Source organism: Bison bison, unplaced genomic scaffold, assembly GCF_000754665.1.
Source record: "Bison bison bison isolate TAMUID 2011002044 unplaced genomic scaffold, Bison_UMD1.0 scf7180017864525, whole genome shotgun sequence".
NCBI classification, from domain to species: Eukaryota; Metazoa; Chordata; class Mammalia; order Artiodactyla; family Bovidae; genus Bison; species Bison bison.
Genome location: NW_011495076.1, coordinates 9083441 through 9098712, shown reverse-complemented (window position 1 = coordinate 9098712; position 15272 = coordinate 9083441). Strand labels below are relative to the sequence as shown.

Sequence of the window (15272 nt, the reverse complement as noted above, 5' to 3'; positions counted from 1 at the left end):
ATTCTAACTTAGCCTGATTTCCAATCTAAGTTATAATAATGGAGAAGGACAGAATCCTTTTAAAGCCACTTGATAGCTGTATTCTTCAGAACATTAAGTATAAAGTCCTGTGCCGTCATGTAAGTGTGGCAGAGATCCCCATCTTTGGAAGCATAACTGCATCCCTGCAGGATTTAGCTCTTGTGTCTGACACCTTCAGCAATCCCAGCCTGTGTCCCAACTTCTTCAGTCATCTGTTTTTTGTCTTTTAGTTCATATTGGTTCTCATCTTGTGCTTCCCAAACATCATACTGCTCTTCTAATCATAGTAGTCTATCTTAGTGAGCCCTTCACACTTCATCTTAGGATTCCCTGGTAATGTATATCGCTTTACTTAGTCAGGGATCCAAAAGCTTTCAACTGGGAGAGTCATCTTGGCACAGATGAGCTCCTCCTGCCTACTCCATCTCCTCTAGTGAAAGGCACCAGAGGAATAATACAGTGTTTGTGCTCTAAGCTTCTTAAATCAGTTGGATTTCTTTTCTTGAATCTGTAGATTTGTTTGCATCATCTCTGAATCTGCTTACATCTACTCCAGTCTAGAAATTAGCTAGGACCAATAACTGGTATATGTTTTCTAGCATCACAGTATTGAAATTAACATGAACAAGAATATGAGACGTAGACAATTGCATGTGATAACTACACTTATAGAGACTATTTATTTTAAAAATAATATTGCTTCCTATTTAAAGAATTTTAATCAAATAGATTCTATGTAGTGTATCGGCAAGTTAGCGAAGATCTTAAAGCTAATTTAAAAATTCTACTGCTTGGACATTATCAAAGTTAAGCACTCTGCACTCCAAAAGACACAGTCAGGACAGTGAAAATGGGAGAAAAGACTTACAAATCATGTATCTAATAAGTGTCTTACCCAAAAGAACTCTCACAGATCGATAATAAAAGACAGCCTAATCTGAAAATGAGCAAAGATTTAAATAGACATTTCTCTGGAGAAGATATAGTAATGATCAATAAGCTGCAGTCTATGGGGTAGCAAAAGAGTTGAACACAACTTAGCAATTGAACAGCAACACAAAGAGCATGAAAAAGAACTCAACATAATTAGCTACTATAAAGTAAGTAAACTGAAAGTCACTCAGTCATGTCCAACTCTTTGCGACGCTATGGACTGTACTCCATGGAATTCTCCAGGCCAGAATACTGGAGTGGGTAACCTTTCCCTTCTCCAGGGAATCTTCCCAACCCAGGGATCAAACCCAAGTCTCCCACATTGTAGGTGGATTCTTTACCAGCTGAGCCACAGGGGAAACCCAGTTACTATGAAAATGCAAATCAAAACCACAATGAGATGCCACTTTACGCCCACTATAATGACAACAATCAATAAGAGAGATAATAATAAGTGTTGGTGAGAATGTGGAGAAACTGAAATTATAGGATTATCATAAACCCAGCCATTTCACTTCTAGGTATCTAACCAGGGGAAATGAAGACACATGTCCATCCAAACACTATGCAAATTGTTCACAGAAGCACTGTCTACCAGAGCCAAAAGGTGGAAACAACTCAAATACCTATCAACTGGTGAATGCGTAAATAAAGTCAGTGTATCTATACAATGGAATACTATTCACCAATACAAAATGAAGTATTGATACATCCTACAACACTGATGAACCTCAAAAACATTTTCCTCCATAAAACAGGGAAGAAGCAAAAAACACATATTGCATGATTCTCTTTAGTGTGAAAAGTGCAGAACAAGCAAATATATTAAGACAGAAATAAGATTAGTGGTTGCCTAGGACTGGGGAGAGGAGTAAAGAGTGATTCTAACAGTCACATCCTTTTGGGGGGTTCTGGAAATGTACTAAAATTAGATTTGGGTGGTAACTGCACAATTCTGTAAATTGAACAAATCTGAATTAAACATTTAAAATGGGTGGATTTTGTGGTATGTAAATTTTATTTCAATAAAGCTGTTACCTTAAAAAAATATATTACTAATTTTGTGTAGAGATACAAATATATTATGATAAACAGATCTTGATTTCTGAGCCGCACTGCAGAATTTAGGGTTTATAAGTTTAGAAATAAGGGTCTGTTTCTCCTAAAATTTAGTAGAGGAACAGTAGTAAAAGCTTGTTTTGTTTTTTAGATAAGGCTAGAATAAAATGAGAAGAAAATGAATATAGGTTAGCATATAAAGTCCCAGAAAAAAACTGTATTTCCATACATGGTGTGTGTATAAGCTTTAAAAGATACTTGAATACCTTTCCATGACTTCTATAGCTAATTCTATTGTGGGAATAGGAATATAAGTTTGATTCCCTTCTTCATAGTATGTTAATTCAAGAACTGAACAGCTTTCACTCTATAACATTTTTCTTATTGTTTCAACAGGGAATGCAGATATTAATTTCATCTTTTTTGCAAAGTGTAAAGTGTTGATGTAATAATAATAGCTAATACTTATTAATTGCTTGCTGTATGCCAGACACTGAGCAATTCAAATCCATTTCTTCACTCATGTGTTACATTGGCACAAACACTTACTTGGCTTACTTAATTGCACTATTCTTTCTTGTGTCCTCTTTCATGGCCTTTCTCTGCTCTCTTTTTCTTTTTTCTACTCCACTACTCTTTCCCCACCCACCTTTAGAGCAAATTATTCAACTGTTGGCTACACTCTTTGTTTCAGAGTTTCACATTTTAAAAGCAAGTGTTTTGTTCACTTTGTTCTGCCTTTGGCCAAAGACCAATTTGATATTACAGAAAAATATCAAATCAGATTTTATGCTGAATTTTGATTGATTTAGTCAAAATGTTCAACTGGTTTGTTTATATAAACCTGTCTTAAATCAAAGAAAGGTGGGCTGAAGGGGAGGAGGTCTTTGAAAGTGAAGTGGTAGATTCCACAGGAGAGCAGAATCTTTTGTGAAAAAATCTGCAACAGAGGACAAAAGAAAGAAAATACTAGTTCACAAAAGGTGTGGGTGAAGGACTGGCAAAGCAAACCTATAACAGAAGATGTGGACATTTGTGAGTATGCCTCAGTGCATTGCATTAATAATTTGCATATTAAGAAGTCACGAGTCTTCATGTTAATGAATCCCTATCTAGTCTCTGACACAATAGACTGAGCGTCCCTGGAGGAGTCATTATGGCCCATCATGTCAATGATCCGCATATTAATGACTCCCTTACAGGCTCATCAACAGGTAGCCTCATAGGCTTCCATTGAGTTCTTTTTCATTTGCTTTTTAAATGTACCTTCTCCTCCCTTCCTTTTGTAATCTATTGTGAAGAATTGACAAAAAGGTGCATTAAGATGATTTTAATGTGATGTAAGTTCACAAAAGCATTAAATTTAGAAATAATACATTAAGACTTTCTGAGTCTGCCTACAAAACTTTTCAAAAGCAGTTACATACAAATCCAGTTTGATAATAGCATTATTATTTGGATTTCAACACAAACCATCCAATCTAATTTATCATATTTCTCTTTTCACTGATATATCAATTTATGCTATGATTAGCATAAGTAGAACAGCTAGTTTAAAAATGTTTGTGAAATTGAATTTCTTGAAAATGGAAATGAATTTCAGTGGCTTTCATATCATAAAGATTACTAAACACTTACTAAAACTATAAAACTAAAAAGCAGAAACTGCTAAGATATAGAATTTTAAAATATAAATGAATTTTAAATTAAGAGAAAAAACAAGACAATAAATAAATGGTCCTAGGATCTAAAAAAAGTATTTCATAACTTATAAATTTAACATTTAGTTAAAAGCAATCACATGAAGGCAGTACTTTAATATTTCTAACTTGATTTGGCTTGCTCTGACTTTTGTTGGTCCTAATTATTGTATTATTATATATGAAATGCCTGGCCGGATGAAGCACAAGCTGGAATCAAGACTACCAGGAGAAATATCAATAACCTCATATACGCAGATGACACCACTCTTGTGGCAGAAAGCAAAGAGGAACTAAGGGCCTCCTGATGAAAGTGTAAGAGGAGAGTGAAAAAGTAAAACTCAACGTACAAAAAACTAAGATCATGGCATCTGGTCCCATCACTTCATGGCAAACAGATGGAGAAACAATGGAAACAGTGACAGAATTTACTTTCTTGGGCTCCAAAATCACTGCAGATGGTGATTGCAGCCATGAAATTAAAAGACACTTGCTCCTTGGAAGAAAAGCTATGACCAACCTAGACAGTATATTAAAAAAACAGAGACATTACTTTGCTGACAAAAGTCTGTCTAGTGAAAGCTGTGGTTTTTCTGCTGGTCATGTATGGATGCGAGAATTGGACCATAAATAAAGCTGAGTGCTGAAGAATTGATGCTTTTGAACTGTGCTATTGGAGAAGACTCTCGAAAGTCCCTCAGACTGCAAGGAGATCAAACCAGTCAATCCTAAGGAAATCAGTCCTGAATATTCATTGGAAGGATTAATACTGAAGCTGAAGCTCCAATAGTTTGGCCTGATGCAAAGAATTGACTCATAGGAAAAGACCCTGATGCTGGGAAAGATTGAAGGCAGGAGGAGAAGGGGATGAAAGAAGATGAGATGGTTGGATGGCATCACCAACTCAATGGACATGAGTTTCAGCATGCTCTGGTAGTTGGTGATGGACAGGGAAGCCTGGCGTGCTGGAGTCTATGAGGTCGCAAAGAGTCATACATGACTGAGTGACTGAACTGAACTGAATTATTATATTTATGATATCTGGTGATTTTTTACAAACATAAAAGGTATAATCTCCTATATGAAATACTGTAGAACTGCTCTACTAGTACTTATATTGAATTACACATCATTTCCCCTGATTTACTCTACAGATAAAGGGAAAGGTATTGATATATGCTTGAAACTCTCAAGAGACAGGAATGGGAAAAGGCTGGGGGAAGAGTTGTAGAAGATTGCCACTTTGCCCCCACTAAAAAGAAAAGAACAATCACATGCAAACTATACTGTCTTGGGAAACAATACAGGGCACAGATGCTCAGGGGAGTGGCTGCCACCCTAAGTTGGGCAACAGATCCTTTTGGGAGGTGAGGTTCCGAAAGATTTGATTTTACAGCCTGGAAGTCTCATGCTCCTTTGTTTTCCTTCCTGCTCTCAGCCCTTCCAAATACAACCTTTTCACATACACACTGGGAATATCAATTTACATTTTAAATTGCCTTTTTCTTAAAACAGTTTTCAAAACAATATGTAACACAAGTTCTGTAGAGCTTGGATGTCAAAGCTCAGTATTGAACAAACCAAGTATCTTAGTGATACTTATATGTAGATTTCACAGAGAAAACAGGTTTAATCAAGAGTTCCTTAATTGCAATTAGTTGGCTCACAGTCATGACCCTGTGATAATGACATTTTACACAACCACAAACAAATCAGTAATAAATAAAGCCTGAGATTAGTATCCTTAGGAAAAAACAGATATTAATAATTCTCTGATAATATTTGAAAGGAAGATGAAGTATAAAATCCTTAGAAATTGCTTTGTAGGGGAACATGGAGAATCAGAATGTCAGAATTTTAAAGTAGTAAGAATCTCAGCTGGACAACCATTAATTTTTTGTCATCCATGGATGACAATTACTTCCATTAAGAGCTGAGGTAAAATAAGGACTTTAGACCAAATAAAGTTAAGAATTTTTTCTGGTATCTCTCTGATATACATTCTTTAGTTTTTCCTCCATCACTTAAAAACATTTACATTTCTCTCTTGCTAGAATATAATTGGCAGATTGTGGCAGAATAGTCCCTTGGACCAGGTTTACCTATAAGTTTTTTTTTTTTTTCCATTTAAAATTCATGGATTCTGGTTGTAATTGCATTGCTCCCAAAGCAATCTACAATATTTTTGTTGTTCACATGTGAACTTCCAAGATTTGACTTCATTACAGACTAGATTCTCACATTTTGGTATTCCTTTAGAAGACACTCTAAGGAGATCTCATCTCTATAAAATTGCACATGATGCCCAGATTTGATCACAGAATTAAATCCAAATAATTTTTTCACTCTAATTCATGTGGGATGGGGTGAGCAAGAAAAAAATAGTACCCACCACTTTGACATGACAAAGCAGATTTGAAAATAGCAATCCTTGGCAGAAGACAGAATTAGGAAATGAAGCAACTTTGGAAAAGAAACTTACCAAAGAATTCTTCAACAGGTTATGTTTTTCAGTTGCTTCTTTCTCTGCTATTGAAATTTCTTGCATCAAGAAGGCATGGCACCATCATCGTCAGTATGTTTTCAAGATCAAGGACTGAAGCAATAGGCAGTGTGCTAAATTTAGAAATGCAGAAGATTTTTGGGAATGTAGCAATTCAGCTTTATGGAAAACAGGAAAGTGACTCAATAAAACCATCTTGTCACTAATGTGGTAGTATATACTCAGTTACCTGAATACTTAAGTCACTAGAGTTTACTCAAGGGTCTTATGTTGCCATGGTTTATGCTTACATTTTAAGAGTAATAAATTAACTTATATCATATGTGTTACACAATATATTTGCTCATCCCAATCACTTGTAGATATTGGTAATGTTTTTTCATTATTAAAAAGTTTTATCTGGACATAGTAAAATAATGGGGGAACAAATTATTGTATAATCTGCATTATAAATTGTACAAGACTAGTTGACAAATTGTAGTGGTAGGATTTCTGTAGGTATTAAATTTGAAATGCTAACTATAATATTTAATTGAGAATGTATTTTTGCATTGCAATGTTAATAGTTATTTCTATTGATTCTTCTAGCATTTATATGTCTTTTGACAATAAATTTTAAAAATTTCCAAATCATATTTCAAAATTATATTTATGGGATGCTATTAGTCATATAAATATGGAATTTTAAAGCAGAAGGCCTACTATTTAATATCAAAACTGAGAAAGGCAAATTTTTTCTATTTTGAACAATAAAGGAGTTGATAGGTAGTGGCTGCCAGGCTGCATAGAGAATGGTCAGCAGGCTCAATCTGGACTCAGCAAGGAAACCCCTTGATCTGTTATCAGTGCTTGCCATGGATGCTAGAGAGGGAGGCCAGTGTGAGAGTATTGTATTTGATATCCCTAATCTAATCCGGAGCTTTCACTTTGAAGATAAGGAATGTGACGCCCACAAAAACCATGTTCTTCAGCATATTAATTATTAGTCCCCAGATTCAGCATCTTAAGGAAATACAAAGTCATTTAAAAATGTTTATGTTTTCTCTTTGAGATTATTTTTGCTTCATTCAATCTAGCATTATCATCAAGGAACTGAATTTTAATGCATGTTTTCATCCTGAACTCCTTCTGGCATTGTGCCTTTAAACTTTTTTTCCTTAGACACTTTTGTTCACAATTAGACATTTATTGCTCTAATTGTCTTTCTTTTGATCAAATATTTCTTTTCTGTTTTCAGTTTTATTCCTGATCAAAAGAAGACTACTGGTGTTTTAACACCAAAGGATTAGATACTGAGCCCTTGTAGTTGGTTAATGTATTATGAACTTCACTTCTCATTAAGTACAAGTTTCTGCTCTCCTCCCTCCTCCAAATCATAAATGGCTGTAAAATGTCAGAACACAAGAAAGTCCATTTTTAGCGAAATGTCACAATGAGATTATGAAAATAAACAACATATAATGCATAATTATTTATTTCAGGAAAACCTTTTCAGTATAAGTATCCACTTAGCAACGCCAATTCTAATACTGAAATATTCTTCTTAAGTGTCCCTTAAAAACTCTTAAACGAGGCACATATTATTTCTAACTTAAAAGCTCTCCGTTCATTTATTTTCCTTTGTTCCTTTAGGGAAGGAAGGTAAAGGAAATCAAATGAGAGCACCAGCTTTGAACAAAGAGGGCAGACTTAACATACTTTTTGAGGAGTTCAATATTGACTTTTTAGCTGCTTATCAGAACAAGAGGTGATGCCTAAGAATTCCAAGCTGGTTATCTTTAGTCAGTGCTGAGTACTTTCAAGCAGAGTTGTTATAGAGACACAAATGCAACATTCATGACTCATTTTGGAAATGATCCTTTTTTTATGCCAACTTTTTGATTCCTCTTGGAACAGAGTTACACTTCTACTAACTACAACCTAATCCTGACATTTACCCTGACTGGCTGGGTAATTCCATCACATTAGACAGATTGTGTGGAACAGGTTTCACTCATATTTTAAGAGATATATGAGCTTCTAGCACAATAGCATTACAGAAACTCAGGAAAAATGATATTACTACTTATACTAAAACTACTACATTTTGGCAGTGTTAAAATTAACCATAACTCTAAAAGCCTAAGTGCCACATACCTAGAAACGGCAGGAATATTAACAGGGTGCATAGATTCTGACACTGAATAAATCAATTGGGTAATAACAGAAAGTGTGAATTAGCATTCCCATGCAAACTGTGTTTGGTGAAGACATTTTTAAATAGAAAGGTACATTCACTGATGATCTAGTGATCTTTCTTTGGAGGGTGGCCTTCTGATAGTAAAGGTATGTTTTTAAAAAAACTAAGCAAGTATGTTATCATGGGCTGCCAGTTTTACACTTGAAAGTAACTTGTGGGAAAAATGGTAACTTGTGAATTAAAGACATGAGAGAATGGAGTAAACCTTAAAAAATATATAGATAATTGAAAGTAAAAGGAGAAGCATGGGAATTGGTTACTGCAGCAGTGGAGAACTGGTGATCAGCATGGTATTTACTACATGTCACTAATAATGATAATAACAATAGTGATAATAATAATAATACATTTATTAAACATTTCCACATATTGAGAATTATGTTAAATAATTTTCTTGTGTATAAGGACTAGGCAATAATTGGAGAAAAATGATACACAGAGAGCTTAAATGTTGTGTTGAGATTAAGGCTTGTTGTAGGTTGCATAGCTAGTAAGTGACTTAGTAACTGGTAAGTAACAGGAAAGACAGATTTGAATCCAGGTCTTTCTGCTTTTTTTCACTATGAACTGACTAAAATAAAAGCCAAGAAACAAGGCATAACCTACTGATGCCCTGTTCAGGCACACATACCCTAGAATAGAAAGGAAGGCTGAAAAGTGTCTACATGAGCACCCGAGAAGCAGATTACCCAGCCTGGAAGACATCAGAAGTCAGCCAGCAGACTAATTCAAGAATGCCAATTTACAGAACAGGAGCCGCAGATGGCCACTGACTTAATTCTCCCTTGCTTAGGTCTTGGAAAGGGCAATACTTGGTTTCTAAGAACCAAGTATTCTTGAACTTGTGAACTCAAGAACACAACCAAGGTTAGGTAGAAAGAAGGCATCTTTAAAATCTACATCCAGGCAAGTATGTGTGTATTAGTTGCTTAGCGTGGCCGACTCTGCAATCCTATGAACTGTAGTCAGGCTCCTCTGTCCATGGAATTCTCCAGGTGAGAATACTGGAGTGGGTAGCCATTCCCTTCTCCAGGGGATCTGCTGGCTCAGGGATCGAACGTTCTCCCACACTGAAGGCAGATTTTTCACCCTCTGTGATACCAAGGACACCCCATATCCAAGGAATCGATCAACAAATCACACTGATGCTACAAATTTGATTCCTCTTCACCCTCCTAATTGCCATCACTTTTATCATCATTTGTGCCTGAAATATTGCAGGAGTCTCATGACTTAACCTTCCTGCTTCACTATGGCTTATCCCATTCAGGCTCTCCTAAAGAGAGATCCTTAAGTGTACTTCCAGAGATTGGTCCCTAAATGTAAAACCTACCCTGTCTCTCTCCCATTTAACTCCTCCACTGCCCGCCTTATCACTGCCACCCCTCCTCAAGCATTGATTTAAAAGTAAATAAAGAATTCAGACATTCAGTTCCACTTTTCCTGGCATACTAAGTCCTTTAAACCTGACTTAAACTAACCCCAGTTCTATTCCTTGGCATTAAAGAACAAAACACAAACCACAGCTCAAACCCTCTGAACATCTCTTTGTTTCTGGATGGTTCTCATCTTTTTGTGCTTTCTTACCTTTAATTCTTTGACCACTTCTTATTTTTTCTGCCTGGAATGACCTTATCTTTTTTCTCTAGCTGAGGAAGTCCTACTTCCCATAAACATAAATTTTCCTTTGTGAAAAACTTCCTGATTCCTCCAACTGAGTGCTCTCCTCATTCCTGTTCTTTGTTCTCTGGAAAAAATCATATCCCATTATTTATTATAAAATTTATCACATTATAATAATTGCCTGCTGATGTATCTATTTCCATCATTACATTAGAGCTTCCTTGAGGTAATTATATATATATACATATATAATTCATCTTGGATTTCTCAGTGTTTATTAGAATGTATGGCATATAGATTTCCCAATGTTTATTAGAACTTAGGGCATAGAGTGGGTGCTCAACAATGACCTGTCTTAAGATTAAATAATACTAATGACTGACTATAGTATATATTTAAGGTACACTATTAATGAAGTATCCCTCCACAAATGACATATCCTTTTGACTTTTTAATTTCTAAATTTATACTAGATTTAAATTTTTTAAAATTATTTAGGCCCATAGTTAAAAACTTTGCCTTTTAACTTTGGAGAGGGAGGTACTTCAAACATTATAAGACAGAAAAATATGCATGCTTTATTAGAATTTTTATGACACTGACTTTTTTTTAAATTTTATTTTATTTTTAAACTTTACATAATTGTATTAGTTTTGACACTGACTTTTAATGAGGAAAGAAAAGAAGAACAATGTTATGATAATGCTGATAAGAGGCAGACAGACAGGAAGAGTAGAAAGGACACTGTGCATTTATTCAGCACAATGACAGACACTTAACCACTAGGAAGACCAGTAAGAAACTCCCCTGCTCAAAAAGGACTCAGGGAAAAGAAAATCTCTTTAACAAGCGCTTCTAGGAAAACTGGTCAACCATGTGTAAAAGATTGAAACTAGAACTCTTTCTAGCACCATACACAAAAATAAACTCAAAATGGATTAAAGATCTAAATATAACACCAGAAACTATAAAACTCTTATAGGAAAACATAGGCAGAACACTCTCTGACATAAATCACAGCAAGAACCTCTATGACCCATTTCCCAGAGTAATGAAAATAAAAACAACAATAAACAAACGGGACCTAGTTAAACTTAAAATCTTTTGCACAATGAAGGAAACTATAAGCAAGGTGAAAGGCAGCCTTCAGAATGGGAGAAAATAATAGCAAATGAAACAACTGACAAAGAACTAATCTTCAAAATATACAAGCAGTTCAATACCAGAAAAATGAACAACCCAATCAAAAGTGGGTCAAAGAACTAAGACATTTCTCCAACGAAGACATACAGATGGCTAATAAACACATGAAAAGATGCTCAACATCTCTCATTAGAGAGTACCAATCAAAACCACAATGAGGTATCATCCCATGCTGCTCAGAATGGCTGCCGTCAAAAAGTCTACAAACAATAAATGCTGGAGAGGGTGTGAAGAAAAGGGGACCCTCTTACACTGTTTGTTGGAATGCAAACTGGTACAGCCACTTGGAGAACAGTGCAGAGATTCCTTAAAAAATGAAATAGAACTGCCATATGATTCAGCAATCCCACTGCTGGGCATACACACCAAGGAAACTAGAATTGAAAGAGACACATGTGCCCCAGTGTTCACTGCACCACTGTTTACAATAGCTAGGACATGGAAGCAACCTAGATGTCCATTGGCAGACAAATGGGTAAGAAAGTTGTGGTACATACACATAACGGAATATTAGTCAACTATAAAAAGGAGCACTTTTGAGTCTGTTCTAATGAGGGGGATGAAACTGGAGTCTATTAAACAGAAAGAGACCAGCAATACAGTATATTAATGCATATATATGGAATTTAGAAAGATGGTAATGACGATCCTATATGCAAGGCAGCAAAAGAGACATAGATGTAAAGAACAGACTTTTGGACTATGTGGGAGAAGATGAGGGTGAGATGATTTGAGAGAATAGCATTAAAACATGTATGTTACCATATGTAAAACAGATAACCAGTGTTAAGTTCAATGCATGAAGTAGGGCACTTGAAACTGGTGCTCTGGGACAACCCAGAGGAATGGGTGGGGAGGGAGGTAGAAGGGGTGTCCAGGATAGGGGGGACAGGTGTACACCCGTGGCTGATTCAAGGTGATGTATGGCAAAAACCACCACAATATTGTAAAGTAATTATCCTCCAATTAAAATAAATTACTTTTTTTTTTAAAAAAAGGACTCAGAGTATAAAGGGGAGACTAGAAATTTTCTCTAACATATTTCATTTCTACGATGACTGTATATAGTTCTGGGGCCTATCATCATCAACCATAAAGTTCTTTGCCTTTATTTTCAAATTTTCTAAAGTTGTTTTAATTAAACCCCTTAACTGTAATTGGTCATATAACAGATACTTTGGGTTTTGGAGTGGGATTTTATCTATACACACCCTGTAACTTAGACCAGAGAGCAATCCATTTGTCTGAATATATTACCTGAAACTAGAATTTAACAATTTAGATATTTTAAATGATACAATAAACACCTGTAAAACAAAACAACTTATCATTTCCTCATTCCTCTCCTCTGACTCACCCCACTTTTACATAATCATAATCTTGAAAATCAAGCTTTCTTGTTTACATGAATGATATCCTATGTATTCCTTGATAAATATATTTAGATTATTTCAATAGCTTTTAGCACAATAAAAAAGAACCTACTCTGATGCAATGTTTTAGCACTGTTCATTTAATATTATATGTTGCTAAGATTTATCCATATCATGGTATGTCTCTGTGTATTTTAAATCAATTTTGAGTGCTATGTATATTTCTCTTGTGGTATACCAAGTTTTGTGTCTACTCTTCCATTGATAAACATTTGGATTGGTTCAATTTTATGTAGTTGATGGCGATCAACTATCAACTGATAAAATTGACAGTCAATTTTATCAGTTGAATAAGTATAAAATTAAATAAGTATAAAATAGCATCTCCTTGTGGTCTTGATTTGCATTTCTCTGTTTTTTAATAACGCTGACCATCCTTTATATGCTTATCAACTATGTGCATTTTCTCTCCTCTCCTCTGATTCTATTGAAATGTTTGTGCTTTCTTATTGCATTGTAGAAGTTCTTTATATTTCTTGACATTTATTTTGTGTTGATGCTGTACAATGTAAGCATCTTCTCCCAGTTTAGTTATATTTTTCTGTTATAAAGAGGTCTTTCAATGAACAGAAGTTTTAAATTTTAATAGAGCTAAACTGATAATCTTTTTTTAATTTTAGTTTATTTTCCTTAATTTTAGTTTTTTTTCCTTCTTTAAGAAAACATTTTCTACTCTGAAGTCTGAAAAATATTCATATATTCTACTAAGAATTTCAAGGTTTTTGACATGTAAAGTCTTAATCCATCTGGAATTGATTATTGAATATTTATTGTGCTAATTTCACTTTTTTCCCATGAGGGTAGTCATTTTCCTTATCTCCGTTTATTGAGAGGTCCCTTATTTCACTGATGTCTGACATGCCACTTTTATCAAATACCAAAGTTCTAGATATGTATGGATCTGTTTCTAAGCTCTCAATACTTTCCTGTCTCAGTGCCAATATAATTGTCTTAATAACTATATCCTCATAGAAGTATTGAAACTACATAGAGGTGCTTCCTCTACTATTTCTTAGAAGTAGACCAGCTATTTTTAGTCCTTTATTCTTCTCTTTAGAATCATATCTTCAAATTTTGTGAAAACATGTTTTGAAATGTTGATTAGAAGTCAATTTGTAGATCAAATTTGGAGATACTATCTTCATAATTTTCCTATCTATGAATATGGTATATCTCTCAATATTTTCTAGGTCTTTAATACTTATTGATGCAATTCTATTCTTTTCCCTGTAGGAGTTTTACACATTTTCTATTAGTTTTTTAAACAAATATTTGATATAATACTTAAATTTCATCTATTTTGAATTCTTTTTCTTGTATTTACCTCTAAATCTAAGATTTCCCCTCTATATTTCTGTCTTTACATGTTTTTGTAAGATATCAAAATAGTAATATCCACTTTGATACCTATTTGTCCTCACAGTGAGTTAAAAGCAAGTTCCTTTCCTTTTGATGAAATTATTTGATTCTGAAAGAAAGAATGGAATATGACTGGTAAGAGTCATATTCCATTCATATTCCATGAAGGCTTCCATATACAGAAGCCTTCAAAAGTATAAGTAATGTTCTAGTTCAGCAGAACCATGTCGGGAATTTGGTAAAAACAAAACCAAACCAGAAAAACCTGAGTTCTATGCTACTTCTAAGAGCTTGGCCTCTGTGATCTCTCTATTAGATTTCCAGAGAATTCTGATAGATACCAAGGTTTGAGAACCAAGGTTAACTCTTCAGATAGGTACTGTGTAAACAGAAATTTATTTTGTAATTATCATTTAAGTATATATATACATTAAATATTTTCTTTTACACGTAAAATATATTTCATTAAAATTTTTATGTAGTTCCTTTAAAAAAAAGAAATTATTTTAAAAATTTAAGCATTCTAAAGAATTTAATAAGAAAAATGATTAATAACATTTTGTTTAGGCAAAAACATAAAGCTTTAATGATATTTTCCTCTACAAAGGAGATTTTTCAATATTGTTATCAGATGAAAGATAAAGAAAGAATACTTAAATGCTGTTTAATGGTTTATATATTTTAAAAAGTACATAGATTTTCTGGACATAGAGAAAGAAAAATGTGTCAACTTGCAGTTGGAGTCACAAAAATGAATCTTTGTATAATTATAGGTCTGATTAAACAATATAGATTATAGATTAAAACAGTATCACTTATGGTAATATAATATTTTCTAATGAAATTGGCTATGTAAAAACATTATTTTCATTTCGGGGCCCACTTCAAGGTAGAAAATAGTTTTGGCAAAGCTAAAATTGAGCATCATAAATGTTTACAAAGCTGAGTTACTTCTTACACGGTCAAGATGGAAGAATTTGTAATTTTCTTGTGATTTGTCAAAACAAGATTAGCCCTCTGGGGATTTGGATCAACACTGTCCATGCAATGAAAACTAGGTTCTATTATACAAATTCATCAGTCATTGTGAACTCTCTGGATTTCTTTTATTGCAGAAAAATCATTGAGAAAAGTCAGTAGGAGAAAATTCAGCTGAGATAGTACAAGAAAATGTGAATATTGGTCCAATCATTTCTGAC

The 15272-nt window shown here is 34.2% G+C and overlaps 1 protein-coding gene across 2 annotated transcripts in view; it reads left to right on the top strand.

Annotated features, from left to right (window-relative positions):
• Positions 1 to 15272, top strand: part of PPP1R3A (protein phosphatase 1, regulatory subunit 3A) — a 47864-nt gene that overhangs the window by 19142 nt on the left and 13450 nt on the right. The window lies entirely within an intron of this gene.